Raw genomic sequence first — 23552 nt, forward strand, 5'->3', positions numbered from 1 at the left:
AACTACAGGCGCCCAAGTACTCATCTCCAGTTGTACTTTAGGGAGAACAAACTACAGGCACCCAAGTACTCATCTCCAGTTGTACTTTAGGGAGAAGCTCAATAATAATGATGAAAGAGAAAAATGAAAGGCAGAAAAATACAGAAAGGCTTATCAATCTCTCCTGGCCTTCCTTGGAATGTAAATGGTGCTTGTTTAGGCTTCCAGCACTCTCCCGTTTTCACATTGTTCTAGGTATTCCCAGGAGAACACCCTTAGTTCTGTCTGGAGTGTCTATTTTATCCTGGGGAATCAGCACTTCCATGCTGTTGTGAATCAGATCACGTCACCTCTCTGCTTAACACTCCATTGGCTTCCCATTGTACTCAGAATAAAATACAAACGCTCAACCAACGTGGTGTACGAGGCCCTCTATGATTTAATCTCGCCTCACCACTCTCTCCCCTGCTCACTCTGCTCCAGCCATTTTCTATTCCTAAAACCTACCAGGCACGTTCCTACTCCCGGGCCTTTGCACTAGCCACACCCTCTGCTAGGAATGCTCACCCCCCAGGTGTTCACATAACGGCTTCCTTCTCAGCCTTCTGGCTCAGATGAAACACAGACTCCAGAGACAGGCTTCCCTTCATTGCTAATTCAAAGGTACACTTCTTCCCCAAGTTGCACCTCCTCAGTTTTTATGGTCCCTCACACAATCACTGTAGGCACTCACTCAGTAAGTGTTTCCTGAATGAATGAATGATGAACCCTTCAGCAAGCTGTGAAGTCTGAACATGCTTAGTGGTACTTTAATTAATTCACTTATTAGCACGTCAAAGGTTGCTTTCTCATCGTGTCATGATCCAGTGCAGGACAGCTAGGGGGAAGAAAGGAATTCTGTTTCCCGAAGTTGTCTGGGCATCGCAGGCTCCTTCCTTCCAGTGAGTCTGTCAACCCCAAGGACCTTCAAGTTGGGCACCAGATCTTCTGCATCCAGAAAGCAAATGAGGGCAGGGGAGGTCGGGAAAGTAGTGGAGGCAGTTTTGGGGTTTTTTTGCGGTACGCGGGCCTCTCACTGTTGCGGCCTCTCCCGTTGCGGAGCACAGGCTCCGGACGCGCAGGCTCAGCGGCCATGGCTCACGGGCCCAGCCGCTCCGCGGCACGTGGGATCTTCCCGGACCGGGGCATGAACCCGTGTCCCCTGCATCGGCAGGCGGACTCTCAACCACTGCGCCACCAGGGAAGCCCCTGGAGGCAGTTTTTATGGACCAGACACAGTAACATATAACACTTCTACCCTCATTGTACTGGTCAGAAATCAGCCTCCTCCTCTCCTCCACCCTGATACTCCAGCTGGAGAGGCCGAGCAGTGTAATTTCTCTGTGTGCCACCCAGGAGGTAAAAGAAATGGGGTTTGGTGAAAACTGTCCATCAGCCTTCAGATGACATTGTTTGTAAATATGGGACTGGGTCAGTCTTCCCACTCAAGTACACATTTCCCGGCTGAAGCACCATGATGTCTACAGCTGCTGTGAAGATGCCAACTTGAGATGAAAACGGAAATAATTCCCTTCTCCCATCCCCATCTGTGGTCAACAACTCCACTCACAGAGCCTAACCAGAAGCCAGCTAATAATGGGCTGTGGCAAAGGTACAGCTTGTAGACATCTACCCTGCATCACAGTTCAGAGGAGAGCAGGATACCCCATCGGATATTTTTCTAAGGCCTTTTCCAAGGATCCTTCCTCTGAGGGAACAATCATCGGGAACCCATCCACGTATTCAGAAAAGCAAATATAAGAAGTGTTACAGTATTTGGAAAAAAAACTTTCTGACCATCCCGAAAGGCCATTAAACAAGTCAAAACAATCAGAGAGCAGTTAAGCACCCAAATGTTCAGCCCTAAGTGCAGAGGACAGAACGGCGGTATCATATGCTTATTTAGCTGGGAAGCTGGACTCTAGGTGTTTGCAAGAAGGATAAAGAAATTAATCCAGCCCCACAGGAAGATAAGAGAAGTAGCAATGCAGTTCTTTAGCATGGGGCTTTTAGTCTTGAAGGCTTTTGAAGTACGTAATGTAAAATGAGACCAAGGCTCATTCATACACATAAAGCCAGAATGGTGGGAAGGAGCTTTGGGTGGCACTCAGATATTCGGGTAGGGGAGCCATTTCTGGCGGAAAGCAGTCCCCTCTATCTTCGACTGCCTTCCTGAACCAATGGCTTCTGCCTTCAAAGTCACAAAATAGTTGCTGATGCTCCAGCCATCATTTCTATGTTCTAGGCAGGAGGGGGAGGAGGATGGAAAGGCAAAAGAGCAAGTCTCCCACCTGAGTCAGTTCCCACCTGGAGCTGAACATCCCACAGAACACTACTTAAACCTCACCGGCCAGCACTTGGTAACCCGGCCATATTTAATAGTGTGGGAGGCAGGGAAATGTAGTCTAATTTTATACCAAAGCACGCTACCACCTCAAATAAGACTGGGGTTCTTTACCCCAAGTGGAAGAAGTGGGTATCAGGTAGGCCACCAGCAGTTGGCGGGCACTAAAGATGTGGCTTCCCAGGCTAGTCAGGGGAAAGATTCAGTTCTCTCCTGACCAGCTGGTTCCCCACCCTTACCTCCTCCCTCACCCTTTGTGAGGGATCAGAAGGCACCACCCCAGGAAGCCTGTCCACTTCATCATAAGACATATCCTTTACCCAAGTTAAGTAAATGCCACCCACAAGGGCTTCACGGAACATATGGTTTCTGCTGACCTGCTCATTTGCCATGGTCACCCAGCCCCTTCAGAAATTGGCAAAACTAAGTCCAGACCTGAGAGCCAGCAGGTATAAAGTTACCAGTACTGCTTGAGTTGGTCAGCAACCACTCAGCATTGTGAATAATTAACAGTGATATGAATAACATCAAGAACCATCTTTCATTGATTGTTGACTATGTGCCAAGCACTGGGCCAGGATTTTTACCCCAAGAGGCTCTCTGCCGAGAATTAAATCTGGTAATGCATCCCACAGTCGCAGAGGAGCTATAGGCTAGTCTCTTACTCAACACCATCCCATTAGTACGTGGCAGAGCTAAGATTAAACCCAGGTCTTCTGGCTCCAACCCTCATGATCTCTCCAGTAACTCTCAGTTGGCTGAGGCTAAGTCAGGTGTCAAGACTTTAATATCAGTCACAACATAGGTTCTTGGTTAGAGCTGAGACCAAGCAAGAGTGGTATAGATTTGTTCTCTTTTGAGTCCAAGTCCAAGGAGAGAGTGGTCTGGCAGAGGGCAGGGGCTGGCAGCAGAGCTCTGCCCCACACAGAGGTAGAAGGACCCAGACCCCTTCCACCTTGATGTTCTACCCTGTCCTGGCATTGAAGCAGGTCATCGAGAGGGCATGCTTGCTGGGTGACCCATGAGCTGGGCCCAGACAATCAGAGGCTCCTCAACACCCCTTCCATCCTTGGAATGAATATTCTACCCACCATTTCTGCACTCAGCCATTTCAAGGATGCAGGCTTGAAAGAATAATGTAAAAAAGGAAAGTAAGCAAAGATATCTTCACTCAAAGTCCTCAATCAAGAGTTAATAATAACTGGGGCTTCCCCGGTGGCTCAGTGGTTAAGAATCCACCTGCCAATGCAGGGGACACAGGTTCGAGCCCTGGTCCGGGAAAATCCCACAGGCCGCGGAGCGACTAAGCCCATGCACCACAACTACAGAGCCTGTGCTCGAGAGCCCGCAAGCCACAACCACGGAGCCTGCGAGCCGCGACTACTGAAGCCCGCAGGTCTAGAGCCCGTGCTCCCCAACAAGAGAAGCCACCTCAGTGAGAAGCCTACACGCTGGGACAAAGAGCAGCCCCCACTTGATGCAACTAGAGGAAGCCCGCGCGCAGCAACAAAGACTCAACACAGCCAAAAATAAATAAATTTACAAAAAAAAAAAAAGAGTGAATAATTTTTTTGAGTCTGACAATGACCCATCAAGAAGTGAACTTTAAGACTGAAGTCTGTCACTATCTTAACCTATTGTTTTACACACACTGAAGAGCTGGGAATGACCTCCCTCTCACCCTCCCTCAGAGCCCAAGCATGACTCTCTTTCCAGACCTTTTTCCAGGGATGGGACAGCAGAGATCAGAAAGGAGGGCAGAGGCTATGTAGCCAGGGGCAAGGATGGTTGGAAGGGAAAAGGAGCAAGGATAAAGTGGGGATGTGCGTATCCAGGGAGAGAGTGGGTGGAGGAAAAAAATAATATTTATTTGCTATATAAACAAAGTCCCATTGCTGGTTTGGGATACATACAGATATACAGATACATAGATATAGATATAGATATATATACATGTGTGTAAAGATATATAGGTAGTATCACAAAATCTCCTGCACAAGATCACAAAGCAAAATTGGCCACACCCTTGTCGTATCTTCATTTACAAAAATCTGACGCGTCTTCCTGGGTTTTTCTTTTTAAAAGATAAAGAAAGAGAAGGAGGACCATGGAAACTATTAGAACTGCCACCTACCAGTCTGGAGTCATCTGCCTCTTTCTTCCGTCTCTCCTTGCCCTCCGCGTACAAAGGCCAGTTTCGGGTTTCACCTGGGGACCCCCCGAGGTTGTAAATCAACACCTGGAATACTGCCCTCACCCCCATTATTGACAAGGGCTCACCACTGCCTCCTTGTTCCAGCTCAAGGGAAGGAGGCAAGAACAAGAAGAAGGTGTTTCCTTCCATCGGGAAAAACTCATAAGCTTGCATAAATCACTTCCTCTCCCATTCATTTAGGCGGAGCTTGGTCACGTGGCCACACCAGACACAAGAGAAGCTGGGAAATGTAGTCCCTATCTTGGCAGCCATGTGCCCAGAGAAAACCCAAAGGATGGGGGTTATTACTTGAAAGAGGAAGGGAAATGGGCTTGGGGGACGAAAAGCAGTCTCTGCCACATTTCATGACTGCATCACATGAAGAGAGGAACAATCTGGTTTCTTTGGTTCAGATGGAAAGGTGGGCACTGCCCCACCAAGACCACACAAAATGGGGAACTTCCATAATGGGTGGGGAGGAAGGAAGAGAGACACTGGAAACTGTAACTGCTCTAGTACTCAATAGTTATATCCTGGAAGAAAAAGTGACTGTAAGATGTGGCAGGAAAACGAGCTATTATCTTCTCTAGAAAAACAAAAAAGTTCTTGCTAATCACGTCAGCCCAGCTACATTTATCCCTCCTTGCTCTTAGCTCACAATCCCTTTTTGAACTCCCTTCCCCTGAGCACAAAGGGTGGGTAAACTTTGGGTTCTGGACACAGAGAGGAGGTTTCTCGGTCTTTGTGCCAAAGCACCCAGTCTGGCTCCTCCCTCTGCACCCAGACTCCAAGGCGGCAAGTGTTTCGATGGACCTCAGGTGGAGGGACCCACTTCTGAAAGAGTCCAAAGTGGAGGGCTGGGCAGGCCTGGAATTTATTAGAAGTTCATGATTCATACACACAGGCTGACCCCATGCAGGTCTTAATATGGGTTCCTGGGAACAATTCTAGGTCAAGCAATGATTCACAAGGCTCATGCTAAGCCTTCAAAAATCCCTTTACTGTCAATTTACGTAATCATAGTAAACCCTCCATAAATGGTGGCCCTAAGCCTGCCGCTGTGCATACTGTCTCCATTTCTAATAACCACTGTAGTAGGTGCTGTACGTGCTGCTTCCACACCCCCTTCTCTTTACCATTTCAAGACACACTGGCCTTTTCCAACTGCCAGACCTGCATTTCTTTGCCAAGAGCTTTCCTGGACTCACAGTCCTCCTTTGCCAAGCACAGGATACCAGGGAAACACCTAGGAATAAATACTTCACCTCCCAGAAGGAGCCCTCAATTAATGACTCTTGGGAGCTGGAGTATAAATACCCCAGCTACCTCACCCCTCAGATGGGATCATTCTAAGGCACATGCACTACGCTGGTTCCTGAGTTTCTCCAGTGGGATGGCGCATTACTGGCCCACTGTGGTAGTTAAACTGCTAACACACTTGTTTTTGGCGGCCTTCCACTCCTTAACTCATTTCCTGATTTCTCTACTGGTGTTTCCTGCACTTCCCAAATAAACTACTTGCAGTCTATCTTAGGATATGCTTCTGGATGAACCCAAATAAGACCACCAGCATGAGGAGTAAGTTATGATCCCCATGGGGGGAACAGGCTGGCACAGGCTCAGGAGGCAGCCTGAACCAGATGTGAATTTTGGCTTCATCCCTGAGCAGCTGAGTAATGCTGGGGAAATTACTTGACTGTTTGGTGCCTCAATTTCCTCATCTGTAAAACGGGGCAACCTTGCAGGACCGTAAACTCTCAAATGAAACAATTCCTCTAATGCCTACAATGACCCTAAAACACAGCAAACACTCAACAAAAGTAAGCTTTCCTTCCTTCTTATCTCCATTTTATAAGTGAGAAAACGGAGGCTCAGTAAGGTTTCCTGACCTGCACAAGGTAATCATGCAGTTAGGTGACAGATCCTGGATTCAAACACGTATCTCTCTGCCTCCAGATCTACTTAGAACTTTCCCACTCACCCTCACATATCAACTTCACCGTCAAAGTTACCTCATTTGATACATAAAATCATTTTAACCTTCAAATTCCCAGGTCTTCCTTTCACTTTGTGTTGTGCAGACAACACATCTGGATTCTGATTTACAGAGATTCCCAGATCTTGGTGCATTCACATTCTCTGCTGTTTATGTCCTCAGACTGGGGCATGACTCTGCCTCTCTCTCATTCAGCTGTGACACACTCGTCTAATTTGGGTGCAAAGATCTTCACAAGTTCATCTCTGATTAAAACACAATGTTACTAAGGGCTTCCCTGGTGGCGCAGTGGTTGAGAGTCCGCCTGCCTATGCAGGGGACACGGGTTCGTGCCCCGGTCCGGCAAGATCCCACAAGCCGCGGAGCGGCTGGGCCCGTGAGCCATGGCCGCTGAGCCTGCGCGTCCGGAGTCTGTGCTCCACAACAGGAGAGGCCACGACAGTGAGAGGCCCACGTACCGCGAAAAAAAAAAAAAAGCACACAATGTTACTAAAAATAGATGAACACCCAGGAGAGGAAAGATGAGAGAGAACCCAGGGCAGAGCAAATGCACATGTAAGTGGTTTCCCCTTGGACACAGGTGAGGTGACTTTTCCAGGTGCCCTTTCACACCCGAAGAGAGAACCCAGAGCTTCAAATGTGGGGAGCACGCCTGCTGAGCCCCTGCTTGACTGACTGAGTAGAAGCTGCGAAAAGGAAGAGGTACAGAATGTTTCCAAATCCATTCCCTTAACTAACCGTGTTCTGTGACCCCACAGCCAGCCAAGTCCAAATGGCAAGCAGAGGTACAGACAAAAAGCAAAACCAAAGTCACGCTCTTAAACTCACTCCAATTTTTAGTTAGAAATCTAGACACAGCTGTTTTATTTTAGCATACATTTAAGTTTGGGGTCATTTTTAAAATATAATTTTCTTTTGAAATATATATGTATTGGAGGGACATCATCTTTCAGAGGTTAGACTTTGAAAGGTCCTGTGTGTGACCTGCATCTAAAATAGGGTGACCAACTCATCTCGGTTTGCCCAGGACCTTCCCAGTTTTAGTACAGAGTCCCTCATCCCAGGAAATTTCGCAGCCCTGGGCAAACGGGGATGGTTGGTCACCCAATTAGAAAACAAATCTGACTCTCAAATTGCCTCTTTTAAAATACAAATCTCCTCAGGCAGGTTAAAACAATTCACCAATCACAATCTAGAGATGTGGATTGCTTCTCACAAAATACCCCATCAAATAGTCCCATTTTAAGGATCCTCTATTGCGGGAATCACAAATTCAGATACCCATAGAGGCAAGGCTGAAACTATGGGTAATCATGAGTCAAATCCATCTCACTAATCAAGGTCGTTATAGTTGTTGCTAGCAAAGACTTGCATGTCTTCCTAGCAGCATGTAACCTAAACAATAAGATGTTTGCCAGGGCTGTTTTCCAGGAACTTGGAGTCACCTGTGTCTAGTTTAAGCTGAGCCAGTTAAGACTGGATTAGGACCACATACCCTCCAATTAGGCATTGCTAGTGTCCTTTTGGTGACCCTTTGATGCCAAAGGGCTAAAAACTGCACCTTCATATTATGCTAAGAGCCTCCATTTTTGAACCTGCAGAGGCCTGTAGCTTAGTTACACCTGCACAGAAGGACAATTACCGCACCTTTTTCCAATCACCTTCTCCCACACTCCCCGCACCTCAGACTGCCCTGCCCTGCCACTTTATTCTTTTTTTTTTTTTTTTGCGGTACGCGGGCCTCTCACTGTTGTGGCCTCTCCCGTTGCGGAGCACAGGCTCCAAACGCGCAGGCTCAGCGGCCATGGCTCACGGTACCAGCCGCTCCGCGGCACGTGGGATCTTCCCGGACCTGGGCACGAACCCGTGTCCCCTGCATCGGCAGGCGAACTCTCAACCACTGCGCCACCAGGGAAGCCCTGCCACTTTATTCTTCATCCCATAAATACCCTGAGCCCCCTGCCTTCGGGGAGGCGGATCTGACATTTGTTCTCCTATCTTCCCGTTTGGCTGCCTTAGAATAAACTCTCTTTGCTGCAAGGTGTCTCAGAGTTTTGGCTTGCTGAGAATTGGGCAAAAAAATCTGGTTTGGTAACAAGACTTCAATAAGTAAAGATCACTTGCATAAAAGCTTTCTGTCTATTCTTTACTTACACAAGGAAATAAACTCCCCTTCTTCTAGAAATCCTCAGCCCATTCACTCCTTTACCTTCCCTCTTTTGAAGGACATGGGATGGACAACTGTTTCTCTACCCAAGAAAAACTGCCCAAGCCTGATGAAAAACAAGGGCAATTCTCATTTGGCCTCAGTGGCAGGGACTATGGTTTTCTTAGTCTGATTTCCTCTGGAAGCTGATCCTGGACAAGGGGTCAAATGTGGGGTGTTTATCTGAGGTTTATCTGAGAGTTCATCCCTGGGAACAGCAGTGGGAGACTAGGGGAAATGAAACAAGAAAGGAAAGGTCATCAAAACAAAGTGTCCTATTAGATGTCGTATATGTATTTACCATGGAATATTACTCAGCCATAAAAAAGAATGAAATAATGCAGCAACATGGATGGACCTAGAGATTATCACACTAAGTGAGGTCAGACAGAGAAACACAAATATATGACTTAGCTGTGGAATCTTAAAAAATGATACAAATGAACTTATTTACAAAGCAGAAATAGACTAAAGGACACAGAAAACAAACTAATGGTTACCAAAGAAGAAAGGCAGGGAGGGATAAATTAGGAGTTTGGGATTAACAGATATACACTACTATATATAAAACAGATAGATGGAAAGGACCTACTATATAGCACAGGGAACTATAGTCAGTATCTTGTAATAACCCATATTGGAAAAGAATCTGAAAAAGAATATATACATATATATGTATGTATAAAGATAATCTGGAAAAGAATATATGTATTTATAACTGAATCACTTTGCTATATACCTGAAACACTTAAATCAGCTCTACTTCAATTTTAAAATTAATTAATTAAAAGGTCCTATTAAATCAACTATCACCATGAGTGACCAGGGTTTAATGCCATGGGGAAACTCTAGGAAATGGTGCAGAATATTCATCTTAGTTATCCTACCAGATGGGCAAGGGAGCTGGAGTGTCCAGATGCTAAACCCTTCATCCCTGGAGAGACGGGCCTTAATTCCCCAGCACTTCCAAACCATCACTTCCACAGTCAGAGAAAGTCCTCAGACAAATGAATGCAGGCAGAGGTGGTGGGAAGTCAAGCTGGCTTGACTGAGAGGCCAAGGCCAGGGCCAGGGTGCAGACTGGGCACGTACACCCTCTGCTACGGCAGTCCATAATAGAGCCCATGGGCCGCCATGCCCCAGCGCCGGTCCACAGCTGTCAGGCAGGAATGCAACCAGTGTTGTTAGAGCTTCTGAATCTTTAACAAAAACCAGGAATCCTGAATTGTTGTGGAATCTCCTGATTCATAGTTGCTAATGATGATTTCAAATGTTTAAAAAACACTCTAGGAACTAATCAAATTCTCTGTAGGCAGAATGCAACCTGTGAGCAGCCAGCCTATATCCACTAATCAAGGTGAACCCCATTATTTCACGGATGCAGAAACCAAGGCCCTAAAGGGAAGTGACTTGTAAGTCAAAGACTGTCTGTGGTGTGGAGCCCACTTCCCGTAACTCCCGGGCCACAGCCTTGTCTGACCCATTGAGCTGCCCTCACTAAGGCTTCACAAAGCCATCCTCTCCCACCACACATCCATCCACCTGACGGGAACTATCACTGCCCTCCACTTCACTTAGAGCAAAGGAAGTCTCCGTTCTTTCCATCAACGTGTTATGATATTTTAGCTCACTAGAAATTGGATTCATTGCGATTCTTAATTTCACAAAAAGTTATGTAGTGCTTCTCTTGTCCTGCGCATGGCTCTCAGTACCTTACAAACAATTCTCAAAGCAACCCTGAGAGGGAAGACTATTATTTTCCCAATCTTAAAGACAGAAAACTGAGAGGTTAAGATATTTGTTACACTAAGTTACAGTAGTTAGTGGTGAAGCCAGGAGACAAATCCAGGCATTGTCTCCAGAGTCCCTGGGCGAAGTCACTACTCTACATGGCCTCTGAACTCTCTACCTACTTTGGCTTTTAAAATACCCTGAGTGGTTCTTTCATCCATTATAACAGGAGTTGGCAAACGACAAGCCTGTGAGCCAACTCCTGCCCACAGCTTGTTTCTGTAAATAAAGTTTTATTGGAATACAGCTTCATGCATCATTTTATGTTTTATCTGTGGCTATTCTTGCCCCGCAAAGACAGATTTGGGTAGCTGCAACCCAGACCATATGGCCTGCAAAGCCTAATATATTTAGTACCTGGCCCTTCACAGAAAAAGTGTGCTGACCCCTGAGTTATAGACTTGCCAGACATTCCTCTGATTGCAGGTTTCTTGATTATGTCACTAAACCATAATGCAGCAAATCCTATAATCAATCTACCCAAAGCCTTAGCCCACATAGTAATGAATTCACAGGTTTGACTTCCCGAAACTGCAACTGTGCAGAAGATGCCTGGGAACCTCGCAATCAGCAGAAATATTCTCATAACCACACTCAAGGAAGAAGATACCAATAAATGCCCTGTAAAAGAGGCACACACCTCATCTTGGGCTCTTACCTGGGTGAAGGTTTTAAAAGCAGGAAGAGAGACAGAAATATGCAGAGAAGCGAAACAGAGGCAACTCTTGTATTACCTATCAACAGGCATCTCTCACTGAGAGACCCAGGTTCAAATCCCCACTCCACAACTCACTACTAGTTTCTTAAATCTCAATTTTCTCACCCGTAAAATAGAAGGAATAATCCCATTTCTCAGGGGCGGGGGTGTTTGGCAGATTAGCCAAGACTATAATGCATATGACATTCTTAGCACCCTGCCTGGGATTTGCTAACTACTCAGAGGAACCCTATTATTGGGAATAATGGCACCTACAAAAGAATAGAAATATGAGATTATTTATACAGAGGCTCTCAGCCCCACACAAGTCAGCTGTCAAAGAGTAACAGGATGATGGCAAGGAATGAAAAGTGATGTTCCAGGCAAAAAAGTAAAGAAGCAGGTGCCATGTTTCCATCAGAAACAGTTCAAGCAAAAAAATAATGTAGGTGGGCAGAGGTAAGCTTTAGTCACCTGGAGAAATCACTTTAGTGAAACAAATTTCTTATTCCTTGACAATACTATACAAATCAAACTGTAGGAGAAATGGCGGAGGGGGGAGGAGGGAGGGGGGAGTTTGCATTGTATACTCTGAAAGAAGGCAAAGTTACATTTTCCCCTCTTATTATAGAGTGAAAGAATCTATCCAATAGCATGAACACTTGCTGACAAACTGTCAATTTTTAAATACCCTTTATCATTTTCACAGCTTTTCTCTGAAATCTAAAAAGGACCAATGATAGTTTTCCAGTACACTTTTCCAAGTGTAATTAAGCTCAGTGCTAGAAAGTACATCAAGAACCACTCAAGACTTGAACTGTTCAAAGCAGCTGAATCATTGCAAAAGTGCTTTCTTACTCTTAATTTGTTTGAATCAAACTTTTGACCTCTAGTAAACTGGACAGCCCATTCTTTAGGAAGTGAAAGTACAGCTAGACTGGGCACAGGGAGGTATATAAAATAACACGCTTTTTTTCTCTTCAAAATACAAATTGAATTAATTTAACACAGTTGGAGCAAATTACCATGATATGTCCTCAATTTGAGTCTTACGGCCCCGCTGGGACTGGGCTCTCTGTTCCCAGTCTAAGGGCACATGGTTTTCATTACCTAAGCAGGATCCTGCATTTCAAGTTGCATGTTTAAATGGATGCAATCAGTTCATTTGTGATTGCCTCAAATACCCTTAACTTTCCTGATTTATCAAAGAAGTCACACTATCTTAATGTTTTGAGATTTCTTTAAATACTGAAAGGTTACTTGATAGAACAAGTTACACCAAGGCTCATTTTTACTACACAGCAAGTAATTTTACTGAAATGTTCCACCAACACACTACTGATAAAGAAGCTCTTTTAAATGCATTTATTTATCTGAGACTTTTTAAAAATTATAGCTAATTTACAATATTACATTAGTTTCAGGTGTACAACATAGTAATTCAATATTTTTATAGATTATACTCCATTTAAAGTTATTATAAAATATTGACTAGGGAATTCCCTGGCAGTCCAGCAGTTAGGACTCCATGCTTTCATTGCCTAAGGCCCAGGTTCAATCCCTGGTGGGGGAACTAAGAACACGCAAGCCATGCGGGTGCCACCAAAAATAAAAATAAAAAACAGGACTTCCCTGGTGGCCCAGTGGTTAAGAATCCACCTGCCAATGCAGGGGACATGGGTTCGGGCCCTGGTCCAGGAAGATCCCACATACCGCAGAGCAACTAAGCCCATGCACCACAACTACTGAGCCTGCACTCTAGAGCCCGGGAGCCACAACTACTGAGCCCACGTGCCTAGAGCCCGTGCTCCTTAATAAAAGAAGCCACCGCAATGAGAAGCCCGCGCACGGCAACGAAGAGTAGCCCCTGCTCCACGCAACTAGAGAAAGCCCGCGCGCAGCAATAAAGACCTCGCCGCAATCAATCAATCAATCAATCAATCAATCAATTTTAAAAGTTTTAGGCATTTCTTTAAATAAATAAATAAAAACACAGTCCAAAAAAATATTGGCTATATTCCCTGGGCTGTACAATATATCCTTGTAGCTTATTTATTTTATACATAGCAGTTTTTATCTCTTAATCCCCATGCCTATCTCGCCCCTCCCCCATCCTCTGCACATCAGTAATCACTAGTGTGTTCTCTGAGCCCTTTTTTAAAAAAGTTAAAGTGAGAACAGTGCAACGGCTGGGAATAAAGTGCAAATCTTTAATACGATTTGAAGGCCTGGGTGCACTTCTGGTGGTTCAGAGTGTAAAGATCACCCCCACTCGACAAATCCAGAGAGGTAATTAACACTGGCTAAGGTCAGTCTGCTGTTGAGCTGCGATCAGGGCTCAGCTTTTCTGACTCTCCACCCAGGGTCACCGCACCCCTTTCTCCCCAGCTCCTCCTTCATCCGGCAGAACCCTGCCGGAGTAGTACACTTGGATGAACCAGGGCCAGGGCTGGCTCTGTGATTCGTGCCTCCCATTCAGGTCACCTATGGTCCCCCTGCTCTTTTTCGAGGACTGAATTGATGGGATGGGCTCAGTCAGGTGCAACAAGGGAAGCCGGAAAACAATCCTCAGGCCTCATCCGTTGTTGGGTTCCCTACCGCCGCTGTCGGCTATCATAAGCACCAGCTGGAACGTGGATGCTGGTATTCCAGAAAGACCTTTTGAATCAGGAAGGGCAGTGATGGGCCCTATGCTGTGGCAGAGGCATAATTATTTCCAATAACTGTCTCTCTAGGCTACTTGGTGATTTCCAAAGGAAAGCGCCTTCTCATTGCAACAAAACATTCAGTGTTTATTTGCAGGAGCGAGGCAGGGGCGAGGGGGCAGTTTTGAACTTATTTCTCATGGAAGGTCACAATGCTAAAAACTCCAGTCTGGTCATAGTTTATTCAGCACGGCAGAAAGGAATATAATCAACTTTGGCTGAGGGTTCAGGATCTGTTTTAGAGGGCAATATTCTTACCTGAAACAAGATAAGCCATTAGAATCTCCGGTGAGCTATGCTCTCTCTCGAGAGCTGAGCCTCTCACTCAGGCTGTGACTGTCGGGGATAACACAAAGCAGAGCCACTTGCAGTGTGATGTCCAAGAGCACAGACTCGGTTGACTCTGAATTCCAGGTCAATCACTAACCAGATGTGTGATTTTGAACAGTGATGCAGCCTCTCCAAGCCTCCGTTTTCACCTCTATAAAGTGTGAGCTACGGTGGTACATGGTGGAAATGGAATGAAATACACACTGTCTGGAAAGCACTTGGCAAGTAGCTGGCACTCATAGGGACTCAACAAATGGGGACTTACGACTGGGCAATGGGGCTTGTTCTTTGAAAAGGGAGGTTATCCTAAGGGAGCGTTTCAGTGTACTGATCAGATTGTTCCTGAAATCTCCACCTTGCTGGCGAAGGCATTTTTTGGAGTCTTCCGTGGCCTGCTCATCAAGCCTGTCTGGGAACTCTCCACTTGCTGCTACAAATCTTTCAGGCCAAAGTGAAACCCTACCCGCTCCTGCTACCCCACTGCAGCAACTCTGGGGCAGATCACCATCCCTGTACCTCTCTTTTGGTGTCGCACTTTCTCTGGATGGGGGAGTTTACACTTTCTCTGGATGGGGGAGTTTACCACCCACGTTCATTCACATCTTCTCTCCCCAACTAGCTTAAGCTTCTGGACAACGGGATTCCCTTACATTTCTTTGTGGGTTTTTTTGTTGTTGTGTTTTTGTTTTGTAGTATAGTTGATGTACAATATGTTACAGGTGTACAATATAGTGATCAACAATTTTTAAAAGTTATGCTCCATTTACAGTTACTATAAAATATTGGCTATATTCCCTGTGTCGTGCAATATATCCTTGTAGCTTATTTATTTTACACCTAATAGTTTGTACCTCTTAATTCTCTCCCGTTTTGCCCTTTCATCCTTCTCTCTCCCCACTGGTAACCACTAATGCGTTCTCTATATCTGTGAGTCTGTTTCTTTTTTGTTATATTCACCAGTTTGTTTTATGTTTTTAGATTCTACATATAAGTTATACAGTATTTGTCTTTCTCTCTCTGACTTATTTCACTTAGCATAATACCCTCCAAGTCCATCCGTGTTGTTGGAAATAGCAAAATTTCACTTTTTATGACTGAGTGGTATTCCATTTTGTGTGTGTGTGTGTGTGTGTGTGTGTGTGGTCACAACTTTTTCCATTCATCTATTGATGGACATTTAGGTCACTTCCATATCTTGGCAATTGTAAATAATGCTGCTATGAACATTGGGATGCATGCATCTTTTCACATTATGTTTTTGTTTTTTCAGATATATACCCAGGAGTAGAATTGCTGGGTCATATGGTAGTTTTATTTTTAGCTTTTTGAGAAATCTCCATACTGTTTTCCACAGTAGCTGCACCAATTTACATTCCCACCAACAGTGTAGGAGCGTTCCCTTTTCTCCACATCCTTGCCAACATTTGCCATTTGAAGAGTTTTTGATGATAGCCACTCTGACAGGTGTGAGGTGATAGCTCATTGTACCTTACATTTCTCTGAATCCTCCATGGCACCCAGCACATGTCCAAGAATCTTCTAGATTCTCTGATTCCTTCCTAGGCAAACTGGTCCATAGACCAGCACCATCAGCATCATCTGGGAGCTTGTTAGAAATGCAGAATCTCAGACTCTGCCCCAGATTTACTGAATCAGTATCTGATTCCCAACTGATTCCTGTGCACAGAGTTGGACAGACATTACTCTAGCCCACTATTTCCTGGACTTCAGTCATTCACATCTTCCCCTTCGTAGCTTTTGTCATTTTTCAATACTACCCACCTTATGTTTTACCTAATATATATTTTTAAGTGATTTTACAGTGACACTGTGTCTTGCTAGCCTCATCTTAAGCAATGATATTGTCTGTTAATAGTTATTTGGCAAGGCCGAAAGAAATCTACTATTCAATAAAGTTTGAAGGTCTGAGGGAAAAAAAATTGGGGAGGGGGGTACACATTAAAATAAATAAATAATCACTAAAGTAAAATGACTCTCCATCTATCATCTAAAATTAACTCATATTCACCAGGGGTTCACCTCCGCCAGTAACACAGCACTAGGCTTTTTGTAGCTGGATTAGAAGACATCTCCCCAACACCAGATCTAGCATTCCTGGTCCATGCCTGCTCCCACTCAGCGCAGTTGCTCTGTGAGATGGATGCATGTATCCTCAAAATATAGATGGTCGTGGGAGGCAGAAAACCTCGGTTCTGGCCCTACACCATCCCTAAATAACTTGCCAAGTCACATTCCATCTTTGGGGCTCATTTTTGAAGGTTAGTTGATCTCAAAGCTCCCTTCCAAGTCTAACAATGACACAATAAATGAGAGCAGAGGCTCTGGGGTCAAAATGACTTGGGGTTGCAATTAAGCCTCTATTCCTTGCTAATTTCATTAAGTCTCAGTTTTCCTCATCTGTAAAATGGGAGTAATAACAACAAATGGCCTTAACACCCAGATCACAGGATTCGTAAGAATAAAGAAAACAATAGCTGAAAAATGCTTAGACTGAAATGTGGTACATAGTGTTCGATAAAAAATATAGCTATTTCTACTTCTTCCTAGCCTCCACAAAGCTAGGAAAAAGTTAACATTTACGGAATATTTAATATGTCGCAGGCACTGCATGAAACACTTATTTTATCCTCATAATCACCCAATGAGGTAGGAAATCTTATTCTCCCCATTTTAGAGATGAGGAAACTGAGGCACAAAAAAGGTTAAGCCACTTGTTCAAAGTCACACATTTAGTAAGTGGTGCAGTTGCATTTGAGGGCAGGTCATCTGACATGAGAGCCAACGTTTATAACCACAACCTATCCTGCTCTTCTGTAAAAGACTGGTCAACACACAGACTTTGCCAATTTGACAAATATTACATAATCTTGGCAGTGTAATTCCCAGCACAGGTGAGCAGCTCTTATTATCATTAGTTCTACTATTATTTACTTAGTCTTTACATCGGAACAAGTTGCTACCAGGCATCAGGAGTTTCACCCTTCAATTATGGTAAGAACTTTATTTTTTTAACGCTTTAAAAATTTTTAAGTATAACATACATAAAAAGGTGAACAAAATATAAGTATACAGCTCCATAATTATCTCCAAGTGAAAAGCCATGTATTCATCACTATGCTGCCCCAGAAACTCCTAAACACTTGCCCTCTCTCCCCTCCAAATGTAACCACTGTCCAGGGGTTTCTCAACCTCAGCACTATCTACATTTGGGGCTGGATAATTCTTTGTCGTGGGGACCATCCTGTGCATGGTTAAGATGTTTACCAGCCTCCCTGGTCTCTACACACTAGATTCCTTTAGCATCCTCCCGCAAGTGGCAACAACTAACAATTTCTCTTTACACTGACAAATGTGCCCAGAGGGGCAAAATCACCCCTGGTTGAGACCCACCACACTCATGATTTTTCGGCATTCACTTTTTTGCTTTCCTTTATAATATTTCTACCACTTGAGCACACATCCTTAGATACCATTTAATCTTGTCTGGTGAGAGGAGTTTTTATAATTTAATCTATTAAAAAGACCCCTAATCATGGCCCCCTAAAATAGCCTTTATAGGTGAAGTGACCATGTAATTTATTGTTCAAACTGGAGGTTCAGACATTAACCAGGACTGACCGGGGCAAGCCAGCATGATGACCTGACTTCCGGGGATCCCCTGCTGGGAGTAAACATTATCCTCACAGCCCCATACAATAGGGTCCCCTTCCCACTGGGGACCAAGATGAAGAGCTGCAGCGCAGAGAACTCAATTCGCCTTGGCCCATAAGGAGGCGTACTCTTCAAATAATTTGCCTAAGACACTACTCTAAATAACTACTTTCACCACATTTGCACAACACATTAAAATAATTGCCTTCCAAGATTTGCACATAGATGCAAAAAAGAGACTTAGGGTCTATAGTGGGTTTTAAATCAATATATCTGGCTTTTTCCCTCAGTGTCACTGTAAAGTACAAAAACCACCATTAATTTGACCTGCTCTGCGTTGTGATCTCCAAGTCCTGATATTGACCGTGGTAAAAGTGACAGCTAAGGCTTTCCTTACACACATGAGAAATCATATTGATAACCTATGTGCCTGAATATAATTCAGTTCGTCCTCCATCATTTGGGGCATCAAAGAGAACAGAAATCAGCCTACACTGAGTTAGGCACTTGAAAATTGTGGTGAACTTTATTCAACTTCCCGGCATCCATTTGCCCCTTTTCCAGCAACTGTATTCATCTGGAGGTCCAGGCCTCCAGCGTCCATGGTCCATATGGCCTGGATAGGACTCCACCACTAGGGCGATGGGGTTTCCTCCAGCCAAGCCAATTGGGCTAATCAGAACTGGTGTTGAGACGTTTTGCTCAACAACTGGGGAAGGAGGGTTTATGCTTTTTCTGTTAGACTTGAACCTGGAATTGTGTAAACGGGCAACTGCTACAGTCATCTTGCCACCCAACAAGGAACCAAAAGGAAGGAAGAGAAAGGCAGAGCTTAAGGTGAAAAGAATCAGGGCTTCCCTGGTGGCGCGGTGGTTGAGAGTCCGCCTGCCGATACAGGGGACAACGGGTTCGTGCCCCGGTCCGGGAAGATCCCACATGCCGCGGAGCGGCTGGGCCCGTGAGCCATGGCCGCTGAGCCTGCGCGTCCGGAGCCTGTGCTTCGCAACGGGTGAGGCCACAACAGTGAGAGGCCCGCGTACCGCAAAAAAAAAAAAAAAGATGAAAAGAATCAGATCCTGAAGTAACTGTTCAGCCCCGAGCAAGATGCTCTTGAAGTCAGTCTGACCTATGTACCTTTTAGAAAATCGAACCTGTATATATGGAATATATATATCCTAATTCCCTTTAAATTGGGTATTTGTCACTTATTATACAAACACACCCTGTGGCAGTGACTTTCAAACTTTTTGACAGCAACTCACAGTATGAATTACATTTAATCCTGCAACCCAGAGTTTGCACACAGCCCCGGATACAGGACTGACCCAAAGTTTCATGAAACTACAGAACCTTTACTAACATATGATGATGCTGATACTTCCTGTCCTGTAATACTTTAAAAAAAATACTGGTGCGACCCACTAAATTGATTTCATGAACTTCATTTTGAAAAACACTGTTTTATGAGATTAGGTTAAAAATTGATTTCACCAGGAAGAATGAGATTTTTTTTAATGACACGATAACTTTAATCAGGTTATTGAGGCAAATAGGAGGTTTGGCCCCTAAATTAAGCATCTAGCAATAGAAAATTGCTATCTCACCAGTTCTCTCTGACCGCACAGGACACACATTTTACCAGGAGAAAAAAATCTTAATGACCTAAATATAAATAAATTACAAAAAAAAAAAAAGATAAGTGGAGTTCTAAAACAAAACAAAAACCATGTCTAAAAAGAGAGAGAAGAGAGATAGCTAAGTAAGGAAATAGACACCCAAGTCTTGCTGATGAGCTTGAGTTACGTGATTTATTTATCTACAGGTTAAAGATAATAATTTCAGTGAACCTCAGCAATCACTGAATATGTAAAAATAGTGCCTTCATAATAAGATCAAATCTCTGGGGCAGATTTAGGGAGAGGGAGGGAGAGAGGGAAGGACAGAGGGAGGGATGGACGGAGGGAGGGAGAGAGAAGGAGTAAGTGGGGGAGGGGAGAAGAGAGGGACAGAGAGAGAAATCCCTTGCAGTATAATAAGCCTGATGCCTTCACTTATGTGTGTAAAATAACTATGAAGAGTTCCTGAAATTTCAGACAATGACTGCAGGCTGGACAAGACAGGGTATTTTTAACTGTTTTCCATGTACCTTATTTGTATTGTCAGTTAGCCAAAACTTCCTTTTTGTCTGCTAAGAAGCACTGCAGAGTCTTGATTAAATCTGTGGTATCAAACGGAGAGCATGGATTCTCAGGCTTGCTGGAAATAGAGGCCAGTCAAATAAACAGTCCTGAGAAAACTCTGCATTTCCACTCTGGAGTGGCTGTGAAGTTAACTCCTCCCACACTTTTCCAGCCTGTCAGGCTCAAACACATTTGTCTGCCTGTTTGAGAAGCCCATTAACTTTCCCGCGGCGAAAATGGAAATTCAAAACCATTATTCATTTCAAAACCAAGTGAAGTTTAAGACAATCACTTGCACACCCAGGAGAGGTGACTTCTGAGAACTCTCCAGGTGATCATGAAAATCAGACCTCACTCTAATGGTATTTTAGGTAGATTTCTTCATTTTCCATCACCATAGTGTTCAAATGCATTCCACCTGCATTACTGAATTGAAGCAAATGAAGTGTTTAATTAATACCTGCAGATGTCATGAGGAAATGATAAACCTCTTCTGTTCAAGAAGTTCTGGGAATTGCGTGAATTCTTCTGACCCTCTTTTAGGAAGTGTAACAAGCACTGTTCAAAAGGTAGAGGTGAATGTGTGTGGTGTGGGCGAGTGCACGTACATTTACTCTTTATTTCCAATTTTTCAGATATACAAAAAAGAAGGAAGACTCACAGAACCATCAGTATACCCATCACCTAGTTTATGACATTTAGAGACCAAAATATACATTGAGTGCTCACCTTGGTTCAGGCACTCTTTTAACATCATCCGATATAATCTTATGAAAAACACAGGAGGTATTTATTGTTGTTATGATTGTAATTATTTTTGTTTCATCATCATCAATGCCACCACGGCACAGCCTTTTTAGAGACACTGTTACAGTTAAGACCCTGGCATCTGGAAACAGACCTCATGTAAACCAAAAATCACCAGTGTAACTTATGGCAGGTTACTTAACCTCGCTCTAGGGCTTAGTTTACCACTCTGTGGACTATTTACGATGCCCCAAAACTGCCTATTGGGGTGCCCGTCCCATAGTAAGCTCTCTTAAGCGCCATTCGTAACAGTATGTGTGTGGGAGATCAAAGAGCAAGCAGCTTGGTGAGGTTAAGTAAGGCGAAGCTGCTTCTCTTCCCCTGCAGACGTTTGATATGTAAGCTCCACAGACCCATTCTCTTTAGGACAGGAAACAGCAAGCCAGGAATTGCGCTAAAATCTTGTACCCAACCTCCAACTGAGTTGACAAGTTTCTGGGGTATCCAGAAACTAGCTAACCTTGAAGGATCAACCACCTTTCTGGAAAGACTGCGGCTGTCAGCACTCCGGGGTCTTTTTCCCCACCAAGGGGCCACCTTCCAGACGCAGCCGTCTGGGTACCAGCAAGCAGACCAACTCGGTTCGCAAAGTTCAGAGGAGTTGGCTCTGGTATGTTTACAAGTCCTAGCAGATCGCAGGAATGTTCAAGATAATTATTACCCCACCCAGGAGCGCCTAGCCCAACCCTCTCACATCTGGAAGGAAGCGGCCACACAAAGGAGAACGAGAGACCTCCTCCTGCTGCAGCTTTCTCAGGCCCGGGGAAGGTTTAGTACGAGCTCTCGCCCCTTTTGTGAACAAGACCAGGCACTGCTCAGCAGTATCGTTCGGAGCACAAGTCATTCAACGCAAAGGAAGAGTTCATCCCCTAGTCCAAATCGAATGGCATTTCCCAAAATATCATCTTTGTTTTTCCCTCACCAGATGAAAGTAAAAAGTGAAATACTCCAGAAAATAGATAGGGAGCGATCCACACGCATACAGCCACTTCAGCATAGGAGCGGCAAGGATCAGACACACCTATTTGAAAAGGGCAGCCAAACCAAACCCTTAGTATCCTCTGCAAACGCAAGGGATTTCCCCCCTCCACTCCTCTCGCCGCGTTTTGAAAGTACCTCTGGGAAGCCCGACCTGGGATTCATCAGCATTTCTCTTCACCTCCCACGAACGCGCGGCAACCAAAGCACATGGTCCCTGGCGGCGCGCCTGCAAGCCCCACCAGCGCCAACGCCCCGAAACCGCCAAACTTCCTGTCTCCAAACCACCAAAGCGACCAAAGCGCCGCGCCAAGTGCCCAAGGGACTCAGGCGGAGGCGGCACGCAGCAGCGGAGCGGTGGGGCGGGGTTTCCTGCCCGCGGGAGCGCCCGGGACCCGCACCTCCACTGGGGGTCTCCAAACGCGCGCGCTGCGCCCCGGGCGCACTGCAAGCGCCGCTGTGGCCGCGTCGCACGGTTGCCCCTAGCTGTGCGCTCGGGGCACCCGGGGCAGTCGCCCACCTACCTGCTCTGCTGCTTCCAGCCTCGGGCCCTCGGGGGAGCTGTCGACCGCTACTTTATTGTCTCGGCTGCTCACCGCGCGGGACCTGAGGACCCGGCTCTGCGCCAGCCCCGCAACTCCGCTCTGCACAGAGCCTTCCCCGGCGTCTGCCTTCCTCCTTCTCCTCCTCTTCTCTGCCCAAGCTCCTGCTCTGCACGTAAGCCGCGCAGCCCGACTCCCGGGCTCGCAGGGCAGCCAGCTCCCGCCGCATCCCCCAGCCCGGGGCTGCTCGTCGCCCCCGCCGTCGCTCGCCGCGCGTCCTCGCTTTGATCCACACTTGAAGCAGCGCCCCGGGCCGCCTTCCTCGCGTCCTGCAGTCCTTCCCTCCTGCCTGCCTCCTCTCGCTGTCAGCCCCAGCTCTGGGCTCCTCTCTCCCCAGCTGCCCCCGCCCGCCGCCTCTCCCGAGGCTGGGGCGGCCGCTGCCAATGAGACTCCTCTGATGCGCTGTTCCGGCCCAGTCATTGTATCGGGAGGGGAGGAAGGGGAGGGGGAGCGAGAGGAAGGGAGGGGGCGCCCTCGGCCCCAGCCGCGCCGCTGCGGGCTGGGCTTGCCTTCCCTACAGAGAAAAGGTACTGGTGCCAAAGGGCGCGGAGCGGCTGGCGCTCCCAAGAGTGGGGGAAAGGGAGGGGGTCACCAGCCCGCGCCTATCATCTCTCCCTCCGACTCAAAAGCGCTGGGAGGGACTTGATTACGCCTCCGTGGTTTCAAGCATCCCAAGACTCGACTGCCCTTAGAATAAAGGGAATGAATGAGACACCGGCGGCTGTGGGAAGCACAGAATCTAGCCAGGGATGGGACTGGGTCTGGCTAATGACTTAATTTGAGATTCCCGCAAACTGGCGTTTCTGCTCCTGAAAGAAAGAAATAGGAAGGGAAGGAGGGAAGGTATAGAGAAAGAAAAGAGACAGAGAGGCAAAGACAGAGAAAGACACAGAGAGGCAGAGACAGATAGAGAAGAGGGAAGAAAAGAAAGCCTATCCAATGCCAGGCAGAACAGTTCTGTAATTCTGGAGTGTTTTGTTGTGCTTTCTTTACAGATGAAGAAAGGGAAGAGAGGGGTTAACTCAAGATCGC

The 23552-nt window shown here is 45.8% G+C and overlaps 1 protein-coding gene across 4 annotated transcripts in view; it reads right to left on the reverse strand.

Moving 5' to 3' along the window:
• FRMD4B (FERM domain containing 4B) overlaps positions 1-22492 on the reverse strand; it is a 336083-nt gene extending 313591 nt beyond the window's left edge. For 3 of the 4 annotated variants that reach the window (XM_029242034.1, XM_029242031.1, XM_029242033.1), the window contains exon 1: positions 4497-4687. The gene's annotated coding sequence lies outside the window, so the exon portion shown is untranslated. Of the gene's footprint in view, positions 1-4496; positions 4688-22442 lie in introns of those variants that run through there. The other variant, XM_029242032.1, reaches the window with a different exon arrangement.
• Between the last annotated feature and the right edge of the window lie 1060 nt (positions 22493-23552).

This window comes from Monodon monoceros, unplaced genomic scaffold (assembly GCF_005190385.1).
Source record: "Monodon monoceros isolate NGI ecotype Baffin Bay Population unplaced genomic scaffold, NGI_Narwhal_1 Super_Scaffold_3, whole genome shotgun sequence".
Taxonomy (NCBI): Eukaryota; Metazoa; Chordata; class Mammalia; order Artiodactyla; family Monodontidae; genus Monodon; species Monodon monoceros.